The sequence below is a fragment of the Puma concolor genome, chromosome B3, assembly GCF_028749965.1.
Source record: "Puma concolor isolate L17-30 chromosome B3, mPumCon1.1.hap2, whole genome shotgun sequence".
In the NCBI taxonomy this organism is placed as follows: domain Eukaryota; kingdom Metazoa; phylum Chordata; class Mammalia; order Carnivora; family Felidae; genus Puma; species Puma concolor.
The window spans coordinates 1,842,540-1,859,047 of NC_141672.1; the positions used below are offsets into that span (position 1 = coordinate 1,842,540).

Genomic DNA, 16,508 nt, shown 5'->3' on the forward strand with positions numbered 1-16,508 from the left:
CCACGTACCCACTTGGCGGGGCCTGAGAAGATGAGCGCCTGGCGTATCGCAGGGGGATGGCCACTGTGGCCCCCGCGCCTGCCCTCGGCGGCGGCGACGTGGCGCTGAGCGGGCAGCGGGGGACGTGCCCCTCAGGCAGGAGGCCACGGGGCCGCCAGGGCCAGACGTCGGCAGGACCTGCAGGGTCCCGGCAGGGCCCGACTGCGGGTGATCGCGAGTCCCGGCAGAGGGTGGTGGGCGCGGCGGGGGAGCCAGGATCAGCACCTGTGTCTGCACAGCCCCACCTGGGCCGCAGGTGGGCGCGTGTGCGTTACACACGCAGGTGCACACACACACCTCGTGTTCGTCATGTCCGTGATGGGGAAGCGGGGATGTTCGCTCACATCTCCGTGCCCGTCGCCCTCACATCTCCCTGAGGCCTCCCCACACCAGCCCCTGGAGCGTTTCCTCCGACCACACATGCAGGACTCTGGAGAATGTGTATTTCTCAGCCGTTGGCTCACAGATGTATCACTCCGCCAGCGTCGGCAAAGCCTCACGGCAAAGGTTTGCTCTGACGTTGTCCGTGGGGACATGGCGGGGAGGGCACGGCCTCCGCGCTGTGGGGAAATCCAGCAGGCAGGGGGTGGGAGACGCGCAGAGCAGGTGTGCGGCCAGCTGGAGCGCAGAGAGGTGGGCCGCTGGGGGCACGGGAAGCCCAGGCAGGGTCTGAGCAGATGGGCCCCGTGGGCCTGGACAGCGGGTCTGTACAAGGTGCAGGGTGGCTGGGAGAAGAGTGTGGGATGACGGGGAGGCCGCAGGAAAGGGGTGGAAGTCTGGAGCCCGTCGGCCCGGGGATGGCATTCCAGGCCCCCCGGGGGCAACCCCAGCCCGGCCCTGGGCAGGGCTGCTGTCCACAGACAGATTTTCCAAACCGTCGCGGACCCCAGGCTGGGAATGGGAGCGCTGGGGAGAGGCGTGGTGGTCACGTGGCCCAGAGGAAGGCGCTGGCACACGAGGTTCAACGGCCGCCCCGCCGGGCACCCCCTCGACTCCTGTGCGGGCTCTGTGAGTGCCTGGGGGCTGCCGGGCCCCAGCCAGCAGGCGGCGCTGCAGGACGGCCCGGCGGGCTCCCGTGGGTCAGGGAGCCTCCGGATGCTGCGGGTGCAGGAAGAGAGAGCCCTCTTGTGTGTGTGTGTCGGGGGGGGGGGGGGGGGTCTCGTGTGTGCCTGTGCACGTGGGTGGGTCAGTGCCGTGAGGAGCCCTGCTTCTGGGGGAGGGGGGCACTTCTCTGGGAAGGAGTCCCCCCAGGTGTGTGGCTCCTCTGCCATTGACACCTGCACCAGGTGGTCTGATGCAGGCAGAGGTGCCCCTCTAGATCAGACTAAGACCGCCTGCTGGGCCCTCTCCACCCAACCTTCAGCTTCACTTCCTGTCTCACCCACACAGCATCCTCAGGACCCCTAGGTAAGGGGCGGGTTCTGCGGTGGACAGCGGGCTCCGGGTTCCCGTGGAGGGTCCAGACTTCGTGGAGACCTCTAAGCTCCATGCAGTGGTGACATCCCTCCATTGGGAGGCCCTGGAGTGGGGGGGGGGGGTGTAGGGGTTAGTCAGGAAGACTTCCTGGAGGAGGGAGGGTCCACACCAGGACTCAAAGGAAAAGACGCTGGTCAGGCCACAGTGGGGCACAGAAGAGGCAGGTGGGCCACCAACCTGGTGACAGAGGGCATTGGAGAGGAGGGGAACATTAGGTCAAAGCCTCTGGGGGTGGGGGAGGTCAGGATGGGGCGTTGTGTTTCTTGCAGAGGAGCGGGGAGGGGAGTCTCGAGTCCGTGGGTGGGGAGCAAGTGTGTGTCCAAAGAGGTGGGCACAGGAGGTGCGTGCTTGACCCTGGTGGACCCTGCACCCTGGCTGCTCACCCGACTGACTGGCTTTGGGCACTTGGGATCGCAAGGAGGGCAGACAGCCCTGGTGGCTGGGGTTGGGGTTGGGAGGGACCTGCAAGTCTTTCCTGAGGGCAGAGCCGGACCCTAAACCACGGGAAAGATGGTAGGTAGAGTGTGGCGGAAGGGCAGGGCTGGAGCAGGCCAGGGCTCCTGGGAATGGGGTTCCGAGTGGCCTTGCCAGCCAGGTGCAGGCTTGGGTGAGAGCAGGAGGGCATAGGTGGGGGAGTGGTGTGCGTATGAGGGGGGGCAGGGTGTCCCCAGGCCAGGCTCCCAGTGAGTCACTGCTGACCCGTCGTCCCGGCGCCGCGGGGGCCCAGGCTGGGCTGGCCGCAGGAAGCTGATAAAGGGCCAGAGTCAAAAGCCTCCAGGCCTCCCACTTCCTGCAGCCCCAGGAGCAGGGTGTGGCGCTTGGGGGGTTGGGGGGCGGGTCCTGGCGGGCATCTGTTGATGCAGGCTCAGGTGTCCATGGCCTGGCTGGAGGGCCCACAAAACAACACAAATTGTGACCTATGACTGCCTGGCTCTGCCTTCAGAGGATGTGATCGGGGACGTCGTGGTGGGCACAGGCAGCCTCCGGCAGCCATGGGCAGGAAGGCCAGCGGCAGCTTGAAGGTGTCGGATCAAGGGGCAGAGGGGAAGTGGTGGCCAGGGCAAGGACACGGCCAGGGCCAGGACAGGGGCAGGCAGGCCAAGCGGGCGCACGTTTACCTGCGGGCCACTCTGTCACCTGAAGGTCAGGTGTGTGTCCACCTGTCCAGCCACAGAGGGGTCATGGAGATGGGGTGCTCCCGGGAGGCAGGAGGGGCAGGAGGTCAGCTGGCAGGGGCGCTGAGGCACCCAAGTTGCGTGGGCGACCCCATGGAGCCACTCCCAGTGACAGCAGCGCCTCTGCCACGCCTGTGGTGACGACCCGCCAGCCCACAGGTAAGGATGTCACCATGAGCAAGAGCGACCTCGCCCCACGCCACCTACGCTGGTCCTGCTTCCTCAGGGCCACATCCCAGCACCATCATCACCACGGTCACCCCACCGACCCAACCTCTGGGGCCTTGGCAGAGTCACCACGCTCGCGCTCTCCCTGCCAAGGATGGGAGCCAACGGCCCCCTCCGCCAAAGCCACAGCCACCGTCACGGCCAGGCGTCCCACCCAAACAAGGCCACGGAAGCACAGCGAAGCGCCGACGCGCCCCAGCGCCAGGACTTCTGACGCCTTTTCGGGTAAGTCCCAAAGACCACGCCCCCTGCAGAGCGCGTCTCCCTTCGCCGGCGCGAGGGCCAGGCGGCCCGGGCAGCCCGCGGTCCCGCACCACCAAGGCCCGGGGGCGGGGCCGCGCGGGGGCGGGGCCGCTCCCGCGCTGAGCTCTCGGATTGGTCCCGCGCGGCCGGCAGGGGCGGGCCGGCCGCCCATTGGTCCGCAGCCGGAGGGGCGGGGCCGCCGTCAGCCCCGCGCTCCCGCGGCGCGTCCCGGAGCCGGGCGAGCGCGCGGACGTCGGGCGGCGGGGTGTTCTGATCGGGCCGGGCGTGCGGGGCGGGCCCGGCGTGAGGGGCGGGCCGGGCGTCTGTCCCCGCGCCGCGCGCCGCGGCGCGGGGCCTTATCAGCGGGGGCAGCTGGCGGCCCGTCAGTGCGCGAGCGCCCCGGCCCAATTCAATGGCCATTGTCCGCCGGCCCCTTTGTTCGGGAGGCGGCCACTTCCTGCGGGGCCGGGCTCGGGCGGGGGGGCAGGAAACGCTCCGAGCCGAGGACCAGACGCTGAGGCCGCCCCAGCCAGGGGTCAGAGGCGACGGCCACCTGCCCCGGGGGGCGCCCTGGGCTTGGGGCCGGGGGACTGCGAACAGATGCAGGGGCTTGGCCAGGGCTCAGCTCGGTCCCGTCCTCGGAGCCTCAGTCTGCCCGTCTATAGGGTGGGTGGACGGGCCAGAAGGTCCCCTCCTGGGGAGGTGATGGTGGGGGCTGGGCTCATGAGATCAGATCCTGTAGAGACGGGGGAGGGGCAGAGGAAGCCGGAGGGATATCCTCAGGCAGAGGGGTGCCCCTCCCAGGCCTGCCCTCTTCCCCCATCCCTGACTGGGGGTGACCCGCTCCTAGGGGCTCAGAACAGCAGCAGACAGGACTCGGGTTCCAGGGGATGGAAATCCAACTCCCACTGCCTCTACAGGAGGAGAGAGAGTCCACTCAGGACTCCAGGCTGACAATCAGGACTGTGACCTGGGGTGGGGGGAGGGGTAGTGAGGGAAACAGTGGCCCAGGTGCTGCCCCACCTGGGGCCAGGCCTCCCATTCCGCCCTCCCCTGGGCTCTGCTGGGCAGCTCTGCTCACAGAGGACCGGCTGTCTTCTTGGGGTCCCTCACCAGGGCCCGGTGGGCGCGGAGGTGGGGGGGCAGCCCCGTGTAGCACTCTGATTGGCTGGACCTTGATCACATTATCACCCACAGCTGGGAGTGGGGTCTAGGGTTGGGTGGGAGATGGGACCTGGCCCAACACCAGAGCCCACCATTCCCGCCCAAGCGAGTCAAGGCACAGATGGTCACAGCCTCTGCCGCTGTCCCCCCCACGTGGCGTGGACCTTCCTTGACCAGCCCCCATCCTGCCCGTCTCCCCAGTGCCCTGGAATCTCTTGCACTTCCTTCCTCTGAAGCCCCCGTGTGGCCTGTGCTGCCTTCCCCCGCCAACCTCAACCCAACTCAATGGGAAAAAAACTGCTGGCATTTCAATGGCAGAACTTGATGAAAAGTTGGTGACCAAAGGCTTGGACGAGCTGGCAGAGGACCAAGGGGACAGTGGGCAACCAGGAAATTAAATGCTGCAGGAGACTGCTGTCCGAGGCCAGAGGAGCCAGGGGAGGGTTGCCACCCAGCCCCCATGTGGCTGAGTCCCCACGGGGACAGACTGCTGGAGGTGCTCCTCTGTGACCCTGGGCAAGCCTTGTACCCCTCTGAACTCCTTAGCTGTCACACGGGGGTTTGTGCAAGTGAAGCGAGGCGTCAGACGGAGAGCACCAAGCTCAGCACTGGAACTTAGGTGCTTTACAAAGGGCAGAGCACTTACCAAGGAACTGAGCACCCACCAGGGGAAGAGGGGAGCCATGCCCCCCAGGGGTCCTTGGCCTTAGGAGCTGGAGGTCACAAGGTCTAGGAGAGGCTCCAACTTGAACCTGTCTGAAAGGCAGACGCCAAGTGGGTGTCTGGTGTGGAAGAGATCTGGGGGGACACAGCTGTGAGGGACACAGGAATGGGCCAGAGGGGTGGGGAGAGCCCCAATCCCCCCACAGGGTGCCTGCCCAAAGAGAGCAGGGGGGGGAGGAGCCTGCCCACACGCCCCCACCCCCTTGGGCTGTGCTCTCCGCCAGGTGGGTGGGCACCTGGCCGGGAGCAGCCAATGCCACGGGGTCCAGAGGGTGTCAAGCAGGCTCAGCGGCGGGATTTCTGAGCGGAGCCTTGCCACATGGCCACGTGGGCCAGCCCGGCAGGGGTGTCGGGGACACGCAAGGAGAGGTCTGTGTGTCACCCAAAGCAAGGTGGTCAGCCCTACTATCCCTGCACTGTGGGGGCCCTGAAGGGGGAGGGCAGGGGCGGGAGAAGGGTGTGCCCCGGCAGGACCCCAGAACTCCAGAGGAGGAGTGGTCTGGCCACGGTGGGTTTTGGTGCGGCGGAGGGTGGGGGGGGGGTGGCAAAAACCTCAGGAGAAGCCACGAGGGTGGTTAGCGAGGGCCTGGGCCAGGGAAGACCAAGGAGTGTCCACAGGGAGCGGCAGTGGCTGGGCGGCTCAAGGACACGTGGCCCTTTGGCCCTGGAGACTACAGAAAGGTTAGAATAAAGTCAGGAGATGGGCTGACAGGCCGAGGGCCCTGGAGAACACGTCAGCGTGGGAGGGACACAGCAAAGGACTCTTCGGCCGGCAGCCCCGTTGTCCCGGGTGGAGACCAGCATCCTCACTGCGTTTCCAAAGGAGAACAATTCAGCGGGAGCCGGGCCCCGGGTCGGTCCTGGCCGCCTGGTCTGCCCCCTGCCCCCTGCCCCCTGCGGGGTACAGGGGTCAAATCTCCTGCCCCGAGGTCCTGCCCTCACCCCTCTTCTCCACAAGGGAAAGACCTCAGAGGGTGCCCTCGGGCTCCTCCTGCTACCACAAGGGACTGTCCCCGCCGGATGGGCAGGTCTGACATCCCCTAGGGTCTGGGCCTGCCTGAGCCATTCGGGACCGTTTGTCACCTCACCCAGCGCCACCTTCAGCCTCAGCCCCGGCATGGTGGTCCTCACTGGCCATCACTCCCCAGCCTCCCTATATCTGAGGGTGCCCCCCACACTCTACCCTCTGCCCTACACTGTGGAAGCGGCCCAGGCGGTGCCACGGCCATGCCTGCCTCGAACCTGCCCCCCCCCCCCCGCGGTGCCCATGGCCTGCCCTCCCTACGGCCCCTCGGTACTCAAGCCCACAGGCACCCTGTCCCTCACTTCTCTGGAGCGGGGACCCACTGTCCCCCAAGACGCTCTCCTCAAGCTCCCCATGGCTGGCTCCTGCATAGCTGTTAGCCTTTCGCTCGGGTCCCCCTCCTCCAGAAAGCCCCCCGTGGCATCTCCCAGCCCTGTTGCTGCCTGTCTAGCTCCAGCCGCTCTGCACACGTCGAAGCTGCTGGGGTCGGGCTGCAGCTCAGAGGACGCATGGCTGGTGGACCTTGCCTGGCCCTGGGGGTCTGGGGGGCGGGGGACGTGCAGGGCCCCGGCGGCACCCAGCCCTGGCGGACTTGGCTAGAGGCCCCTCTTTGTGGGAGGTCTCTGCGTGAATCACCCCTCGGGCCCAGGCACAAATGCAGGAAATCGCCATTCTGTGAGACTCTATTTTCTCCCACAGAGGGGAGAGTCTGTCACACGAAGGGCATTGTTCCCCTGCTTGTGCTTTCCGGGTGGGCACGGTCCGCGATGGGGCTTGCGCGTTCTGGGGGCTCCTGGCCGAACCGTTTCCCTTCGAGACCCAGGGGCGCCTAGAGGTTGGGAATATGGGGCCACGGCGCGGCCACCAGCTTCAGGGGGACACGGACCCACCCGCAAGGCGGCGCGGGTCCCGGGAGCCTGGGTCTGCACAGCGTCGGGGCCCGAGTGAGGTCGGGGCCAGGGTTCTGCCTGACACCCACACGCTCTCTGGCCGTCTGGGGGCCTCGGGGTCCCGTCCAGGCTCCAGCCCAACCTTGCCTCCCCCTCTCCAGGAGGGCCGCCCCAAACCCACCCTGCGCCCCCTGCAGCCTTTGAGACCTGGCCAGGGGCTGTGGCCCTACCGCCCCTTGGCTCTGGGCTGCACGAGCCACTCTGTCCTGGGGAGACCCTGACACAGTCGGGCAGCAGAGGGGCAGGCAGCCCCCACGTGACGCCACCCCGGCCACTTGGTCCCGTTGCTGCCCTCGGGGCTGACGTCAAGTCCCACGTGGGGCACACGGGGCACACGCGGCACATGGGGTGAAGGGGCCGGGGTGTTGCTTACAGCTCAGCTCAGTCGTACACGGGAAATGGCAGGTGCACCGAGGGGCTCCCACGAGCCCCCGAGGAGCCCCGGGAAGGGCTGTGGACAGCTGACGCCCCACCTCTCACATCCTGGAGGATCCCAGTGAGGAGCCCGGGAGTCTCGGGGTGCAGGTGCCACAGACCCAGGGCCACCCAACACTGAGCCCCCAGTTAGAGGTAGGAGCGGCGGGAGAGGGGCAGGGCTCAGGCCGGAGGGGTGGGAAGCCACGCAGCCAGGAGGGCAGGCCCGGGGTGGGCGTCGGGGCCTTAGGAAGGGTGGTGGCAAGGAGGAGGCGGGGGGCGCGGCCTCCATGTGAGCAGGAGGACGCCCCGACCCCCGACCCACGCACTTGAGTCCCAGCCTGGCAGGCTCTGTGGTGCAGTTGGCAAGGCCAGGCCAAGGAAGAGCCCAGCCTGAGGGAAGAAGGGAGCAATGTGGCCGGGGTGTCCCGGGCAGGACAGACTGACAGACTGGAGGGGGGAGGGCACAGGACACCAGAGGCAGGAGCCCAAGTCTCAGAGAGAGCCAGTGGAGACACAGGTCATGATGCCACTGAAACACGGGGCTCAGGAGGCGTCCCCAGAGAAGGAACCAGGGAAGGTCATGGCAAGGCCTCTCCTGGAACAGGGCGGGGTGCAGAGCCGGCAGCCGCACCAGGGCAGAGACAGCGGTGGGAGGAGGGACGGCACGATTGAGTTCCCTCCGAGAACAAAACAGAGAAGGGACTCTTCAGAGAAGATTTGCCTAAATTACAGACGCAGGACTCAGGTGGAGAGGACTTTCAGGGGGCACGGGGGCCGTGGGGGTGGAGTTTGGCCTCTTATCACCCGGCTCACACAGACCCTCCTCCATCCTTCCTGCCTCCGGCCTCCACCTTTCGTCCTCACCCCCTGACACGCCTCCTCCCACTCGGTTGTTCTGAAGCGAATCGTAGGTATGGCTTCATATTTCAGTTTGTATCGCTAAGAGATACTTCCCAGAAAGGGACTACAGTGCCCTCAGCACACTGGTGCCCAGTCTGGTTCCAGTTTCCTGGACAGTCGGTCTGATGAGGGCCCACGCATGGCCCGCATGTTGTTAACTCCTTCATGTGTCTCTCGGATCTCAGTGTCCTCAGATCCTCCCTTGCAGTTGTCTAGCATTTGGGCCCCGACCACATATCTGCCGTGGACCAACTGTTGAGTGTGGCCATGGTAGGCGCGGGATGTCGCTCATCAGCGGTGTTCTCCTGTTTGGAAGTGTGTGGTTTCTGATTGTTTTATTTTATATACTTTTTTATTGCAGTAAAACATACCAAGCATAAAATGGACTGTTATAACCATTCTAAAATACAAGCATCACAAAGGACAAAGAGGAATATCAATAAGTGTGACATGACTCTCAGATCAGAGAACAGAACACATATGCAACTAAAAACATAGCTTCAGAAAACAAAAAGCCACAGATGACAAGCGACCTGCTCCAACTCCTCTCTGCACACAGACAGCTCGAGCAGCCACAAGCAAAGATGTGAACAATTTGGATAATGCAATAAACTGAGGCACACTCTTTTCTAGTACAAATGGGACACTCTCCAAAGCAACACGTTTTGGGTCCCAAAAGAGGCCTCAGGACACCTTCGGAAGTAGAAGCAGCCACACGGGAGGCAGGCAGACAAGGAGGCGACGAACTGCCTGCCCACTGCCCCTAGTGCTGCAGAAAGTGGTTCCAACCTAGAATTCCAGACCCAGCCAAGCCATCATCGGAGTATGAGATGGAATAAAAAACATTCTGAGACATGCGAGGTGTCACGCTATCTGCCACGTGTTCTCTCAAAGACCTGCTCCAGGAAAACAAGCGTGCAAACCAAGAAAGAGAGAAGCCCAGCATGCAGACCCCAGTGTCTCACACAGGAGCCCCAGGAAGGGAGCCCCAGGGCTGTGGGGGGAGAGGTCTGCGGGACAGCTGTGCCTTGTGAGGGTCGGCCATCCGGACTGGGCAGCTGAGGACACAGCTTCCCCCAGGAGCAGCGGCTCTGACACGTGCCTGACCTACGCCAGAGAGTGCGCAGAGGACCCTGGTGGGTCAGAAGCAGACACGCGGGGCAGCCCATCCTCCTAGCTCTGCCTTTTGCCCTGCCCGGGCCGTGGGCGCCTGGGCGTCCAGAGATCATCTGCGTCCCTGCCCGCCGACTGGGAGGCCGAGGCTCTGCGGTGTCTCTCCTCCTGGGGGGCCTTCAGCCGAGCCACTTGTCAAAACAGGGAGAACGTAGGCCGGGGACATACACCAAGTGCTAAAAGCCAGGGGACAGGACACGATGTCTGGAGGAAGTTGCTTTGCTGGGACAGTCCCCTCAGCGGCTTCCAGGGAACCAAAAATGTGCTATTTCGTAGCGGGCTCCTGCGTGTCTCTTTTGCTATTTTTTTAAACTGGTTTTTATATTCTCCTCCTTGCACAACACTTCGCACTTTACCGTCTGAACCAGCGGTGCCGCTTCCCCAGGCACACGCAGCACAACACTGCTGGGGAGGCATTGGCAGCAGTGGGGGGCGCAGGTCCCCAACAGCAGGGGGGCATCCGCAACAGCGGGGGGGGGTGTCCCCAACCATGGGGGTGTCCCCAACAGCAGGGGATTCGAGTCCACAAAGAGGCACCCCAGAGAGATCCAGGCAGATCTGGGTGCGCGAGGGGGCTCCGTCTGGGCGCGGGGAGCCTGTACGCATGTTCTCCCAGGTCATCACAGACCCAGGGGCCACTCCGATTCAAATCCCTCCTGTTGGTTTTATCCCATTTGTTCTAGCGCTTGTAAGGAAAAGTGAAGGTTAATGATAAATCAGCTAATTGTGAAGAAAAACAGGGAAAGCAAAGAGGTGGAACTGTGGAGTCGGACGTGAAGTCAGCAGTGACACCGGGCAGCACTGGCACGGGCATCGGCAGCGTGGCAGGAAGAAAGCCCGAGCGGCCCGGCCACGCGGTCCGGCCTCTCTGGGGGACCAGGGCTCAGAGGCGGTGGGCGGGGTCAGCGTGCGCTCCGTCCACAAGGCTCAGGCCAGAGAAAAGACCCCGATACGAAAACCTGGGCCCCCCGGGGCTGGACGGTGACACCAGACCCCCCCCCATCCGTGACACACCTGCCCAGACACAGACGGGGCCACAGTTACAGGAAACAGGACGGCGAGTGTGCACGAGGGACCGCCTGTTAGAGGCTGAAACATCGTGTCGGGAAACAGGGACAGCGCCTCCGAGAAGGCGGGGGCGGGAGAGGAGGCACGGGCTCCCCGGGGTCAGAGACACGACGGCAGCGGTTTGGAAGATGGGTTGAAAGTTAAAATTGAGAAACGCTCCCATTCAGCAGAACGGAAGGGCAGACATACAAACAACAGACCACAGAGGTGTGATCTGACATTCAGCCAACGGGGTTCTGGAGCGGTGAGCAAACCGAAGGGAGAAAATGCCAGAAGGGTTCACAAACTGCAGGGCACACGTTTGCAAACAGATGGGTCGCTGGCTGAGGATCCAGAAGCCCATTCCAGACCCGACGCGATGGGACTTCAGGATCCAAACTCAGCCAGAGGGGCACAGGCCCCCCCCCCCAAAGGGTCAGGGACTGGCTCAGCCGTTCCTGTGACGCCAGCAGCCCTGGGCAGCCGCGTCTTCAAGCTAGGACACCCGCCCGGCTCTCAGCTGCTGAGGACACCAAATACTTGGCTTTCGGGAGACACCTCTCACACGAGGAAGGTGTGGCCGGCAAAATGAGGAAGCAGACCAGGGAGGAGGAAGGCACGGGTCAGTGACGCTGGGCTGGAAGTCATCGGGGAGACGAGGGACCCCTGGGTCCTGGAGAAGGGGCACCAGTCCAGGGTGGCCGCCACACAAGACCCATCGCAGAATGACCAGGGGCGTTGACCTGGGTTCTCCAGAGAAACGGACGGATATATAAATGTCTGTGTGTATAAAAGTCACTCTCAGGGACGGGTCCCCCCGTGCTCGTGCTGGCCACAAGGCCCCACGACCGGACCCAGGAGAGCCGGCCGTGGGTCCCGCTCTGAGCCCAAAGGCGGGAGGAGACCCGTGTCCCAGCTGGAAGACGGGCAGAGGGGGCGGGTTCTCCCCCTCCGCCTTCGTCTTCAGGCCCCAACTGATCGGGCGAGGCCCACCCACACCGGGGCGGCCTCCGTTTCCCTCAGTTCGCCGAGTCAGATGTCCGTCTCACCCAGAAACGCCGGGCGTAACATTCCACCAAATACCTGGGCCCCTGCGGCAGAGCCACGCTGACGCGTAAGACGAGCCATCGCAGGAGAAGGAAAGAGAAGGGATGATTACGTGAGAAGATTAAGCGTGGAAGGAAGTACAAACAGGACGCTCTTCTGAATGTGTTACAAAGTGCACACTCCCTCGAAGGAGACAAACGTCCAGTGCCGAGTTAGCAGGGGGTCCCAAGCTGGACACCCCGGGAGGGGAAACGGGCACGTGTACACGCGCACGCGCGGAGGAGCTGAAGTCCCCCGGCCGTGGGGCTGAGGCAGTGGACGCTCCCCTCCGTCCGCTCCCCGCCACCTGACCTCCTCCTCACCCTTGTGGTCTGTGCTCAGGGAAGGCAATGTCCCCCGGCCAGACGTCGGAGAATGGTCACTGGTCCTCAGAGCGGGGCCTCCTGGGCAAGGGTTTCCTCTCAATTGCAAAGCCCCTCCCGTGTACTGATGCCACGGGGTCTGCAGACAAGGCTGGGACCACGGTAGCCACCCTGTGACCGTGAGGTTGAGCGGGGCTGACGTGCTGTGCGTGGCGGAGCTCGGGGACAGCTTTGGGGCCTCCTCCTTGCAGACTTCTCACGAGAGATGGTCGACCCCGTGCCGTCTGAACTCCTGTGGGCGGCTCCCCTGTTTGTCTGTGGCTGAGCCTGTCGTAACCAATGCGTTACACATACCGTGTGGTCGGGAAAAAAATACCTTCAACCCACAACTGCACAAACAGCCAGATGCCTGGGTGGCTCAGGCGGTTCAGCGTCTGACTCTGGATTTTGGTTCAGGTCGCGGTCCCAGGGTAACGGGATTGAGACCCGTGTTGGGCTTGCACTGAGTGGGGAGCCTGCTTGAGATTCTCTCTCCTTCTGCCCCACCCCTGCTTGCACTCTTCCTCTCTCTCTCTCTAATAATAAAATAAAAGATAAGCAAAAACCCCAAGACAAAACACACAGCCATCACCCGAAGTCCCTTCCTAACTCACGTGAAAAGAAGAAAGAGGCTTCTCCGGGCGCGCGGAAGGATCAGGGGTTTGGTACCTTCTCCCCATTGCCGCCCCTGGTGCTCCCCCAGGCTCACGGAGGTTGGGGAGCCGAGCCCCCCAGAAAGGTGAGGCTTCAGCCCCAGCAGGAGCCTTGCTGCCCCTGGGTGCTCTGCACAGGTGCCCACCTCGCTCGGCCCCTTTGCTTAGCGGAGAAGACCCACCCACACCAAGCCTGGAGGCCCTCTGCCCACAGCTGGCTGCAGAGACACAGAGGTCAGGACACACACGCGCACGGGCAGGCCACCAGCGACCACTGAGTGACGTGGGGCACAATGGCGAGTGCTCCGTAACTCAGCTGCTCCCTGCCTTCAGGTATCCCTGCTCACCTGTGTGTGGTGCCCAGACGCACCCCTACAGCTCCACACCGTCACCCTCGGGGCCCCACCCACCCCTCGTCCTCACGCCTGAGAGCCGGTGGGCTTCCGTGCCTGTGCCCCTGAACTTGCCCCTCCCTGACTGTCCTCTGGCTCAGCCCCTCCACACATTAGCTGTGCACCTGCTTTACACGCCCAGGCCCGGCTGCACTGTTCCTGCCGGCCCACCCCTCTGGCCCTCACTCCTGGTGCTGCCCCCCACCCCGAGTCTCTCCCGCCAGGAGCCCCCGACCAGCATCCTCACCTCTCTGGACCACGGCTTACCCATCACCCTCACTACGAAAAGGCTGAACGTTGGAGGAAGCCAGTGTCCGCCTGTCTATCTGCCCAGGCTGCTGGCTACTGCCTGAGAGCACCCTGCAGCCTGGTGCCACCGGAAAGCCCTGCTGGCCAGGCCATCAGGGCTCGCAGCCCCCTTCCCCGTGGGGACCACTGTGCAGCCGGTGAGCCCGCCCCCGCTCCTGCAGAGAGTAGGAGGCAGCAGCCAGCGGCAGCCTCCGGGCGCCCCGCCAGCGCCCGCCCGGCGCCGAGGAGCAGGGCCTTCGGGAGCCCCGGCGGCATCCCACTGCCCCAGGGCCTCCTGACACAGGACTGCCCTGCTCCCCGTGTCCACACCCTGGTCCCCAGCACTGGGGCAACGGAACCGTATGTGGCACGGAATGATTAAGTCCTTCACTGAGGTGGGGAGATCAGCCTGGATTATCGGGGTGGGCCAGGTCATCACAACGTCCTTATAAGGGGGGGGGGGGAGGAGGAGGAGACGTAATGATGGGAGCAGAGTCAGGGAGAGGGCCAAGGGGCATGGGCGCCTCTAGAAGCAGAAAAGGCCAGGACAGGTGCTCTCCTGGAGCCTCCAGAAGGAAAGTGGCCCCGGTGACGGCTGAGCCCAGTGAGGCCTGTGTTGGACCCCTGCCCTCAGAGCTGCAGGATAAAAAATCTGTGCTGCCTTAAGCCACCAGTTTGGCCTCCATGGCGCTGGGGCACGGACACGGGGGCTCCGTACCAGCTCAGCCTCCGGATGGGGCTCAGCGGGGCCTCCGGAGGCGGCTTTGGGATGCGCCCCAGTTGCTGAGGACCGAGGGCTTCTTCCGTCCTGACCCTTCCTCTTCCTCCAGGTCTCTGGGAGCGGCGCCTCCTTGGCTAGACTGCCCCCCCAGCCTGCCCCCCCCTGCACTGAGGGGGGTACTCGGCCCAGTGCCTGTTACCAGGGACCCCCGGTTCCAGGCCGCCTGGATGAGGTAGGCACTTCAGAACGATGGCTGGATTCACACCTTCCCGGAGAGACTCACCGCCACCCGTGTGGCCTCCTGACCCCAGGTCCACATTTAGGGTGCACATCCACGTCCAGGACTAAGGGGAAGGGCCCTAGGGCATGTGGGGGATGGGGCTGGGGGAGACGCCTCGAGCGGTTTTACAGACAGTTTTTCCCTTTTTTTTTTTTTTTTTCTTCAACGTTTTTTATTTATTTTTGGGACAGAGAGAGACAGAGCATGAACGGGGGAGGGGCAGAGAGAGAGGGAGACACAGCATCGGAAACAGGCTCCAGGCTCCGAGCCATCAGACCAGAGCCTGATGCGGGGCTCGAACTCACGGACCGCGAGATCGTGACCTGGCTGAAGTCGGACGCTTAACCGACTGCGCCACCCAGGCGCCCCCAGTTTTTCCCTTTTAAAGAAACTGAAATCCACGTGACGTTAACCCTCTCACCCTGTATGCACTCCAGTGGTCTTCCCCACCCACTGCCTCGCTCTAGAACTCGGGCTCCGCCTCTAGAGGGAACCTCATCCCCAGGAGCAGCCCCCCCACCCCAGCCCCTGGCGATCCCTAAACTGCCGTCTGTCTCTGGATTTGCCTGTTTTGCCTCACGTCCATGGGATCATATGCGACGTGGCCTCTTGCGTCTGGCTTCCCTCACTCGGCATGACACCGAGTTCACCCGTGTATCTGACTTTCCCTCCTTTTTATGACCCAACAGACACTCTCCCTTAGGGCGAGAGCACACCGCTCACCTGCTGGCCCGCCGAGGGAGGTGCGCGTTGCCTCCGGCTGCCAGTACGGCCAGCGGACAGAGGGTCTCCCGAGCCAGCCGTCCAGCCGGGAGTGTACTGAGCAGGGCAGACGGCAGCTCTACAGAACTGCCACTATAGTTCCCAGAGGAGCAGCACCTCGCTGGTACTGAAGGGACGTAAGTTCTGCAGTCTAGGCTACGAGCCGCTTATGTGATGCAGACAGTGCTTTCCGCCTCAATGTGAAGGAAACAATGCTCTGTGAGATGCTGCGTCTTCCCAGATGCTCCTGCAGCTCCCTGCGGCCCCTCCTCTGCCCAGGCCGAGGCTCTTGCCAGCTCAGCTCTGTGATTTGTCCTGTGCTCCAGGAAGGGAGCGTCCCTGGGCCCGGAGTGTGTGCAGGAGAGGTACACCTGGCTGCTGGGTGGGGTGGGGCCAGCTTCTGGGACGGGCCCTGGTGTTCGTCTCTCTGCCCGCCCGCCCCCCCCCCCCCAGGACACTAGGCGGTGGCGAAGGCTGGGAGGGGCAAACCCCTACAGGGTTATTGGGGGCCCGGTGCTCCAGAGCCCTGTGAGGTCCCTTCCCTGGAATCCAGGCAGCCCAGGACTTTCTCTGTGACACAGGACGCAGTGGAAATGGTGCTGCAAGACATCTGAGGTGGGTCGTGGGAAACACGGCCTCGTGACCATGTGCTGGGGGAGCTGCTGTCGTGGGAGAACCCCACTGCTCCGAGACTGCCATGCCACACACGGAAAGGTCACACACCGGGAGAAGGCCAGCCAGCCCATGGGAGCGGCCAGACACACGGCAAAGAGGCCATCTGGGTCACGTAAGCCCACGGAGCCCTGCTGCTCCTGACCACAACCGCAGACAAACCCGAGGGGAGAGCTGCCCATCTGGGCGGGGGCCATCCATGGACTGAGCTAGCAACAAATGGGTGCTTGCTTTGAGCCACGAAATGCTGGGGTGCCTTGTTGCACTTACGCAGCAATGGATAAAGAGACATGGGAGTCAGCTTCGGGGCCACATGGCCAGACCTGTCTGGGCTATTAGCCCTGGGGCCGTAGTTCAGAGAGCAGGACTCAGCTCCCCTACCCCGCGGACCTTAATGGTCCCGGGGAGGCAGTGGGTGAATTTGGAAGGGGTCCGCAGATCCACGCCCAAGGCAGGAGTCCAGCTGTTGGGGCCTTTCCACAGCTAGAGGGGTGTCAGCACGGTGGGACTTCCCAGGAAGGTGTGGGTAGCAGCAGGCTCCAGAGGTGAGGCCCGGACAGCTCCAGAGACAGGGAGTGTCAGCTCCTCCCGAGTCCGGCAGGTGGGCAGTGCCTCCCAGGCCAGCCCCCTGCCCCCCCAGGGGAGGGCTCGGCTCTGCGACGGCCCTGGTCCCGCCCCCTTCCCGGGCTCTTTTGCCTCGCCCTCCTTCCAGAGCTTCTGTCTTCCGGGCCAA

General features: G+C 64.0%; 1 long non-coding RNA gene across 1 annotated transcript; it reads left to right on the forward strand.

Moving 5' to 3' along the window:
* The first annotated feature begins 1,991 nt into the window (after positions 1-1,991).
* On the forward strand, positions 1,992-9,787 carry LOC147579638 (uncharacterized). Its single transcript, XR_015251965.1, has 2 exons — positions 1,992-3,143; positions 8,701-9,787. It is a non-coding gene; the product is annotated as an uncharacterized LOC147579638 (long non-coding RNA).
* The last annotated feature ends 6,721 nt before the right edge of the window (positions 9,788-16,508 follow it).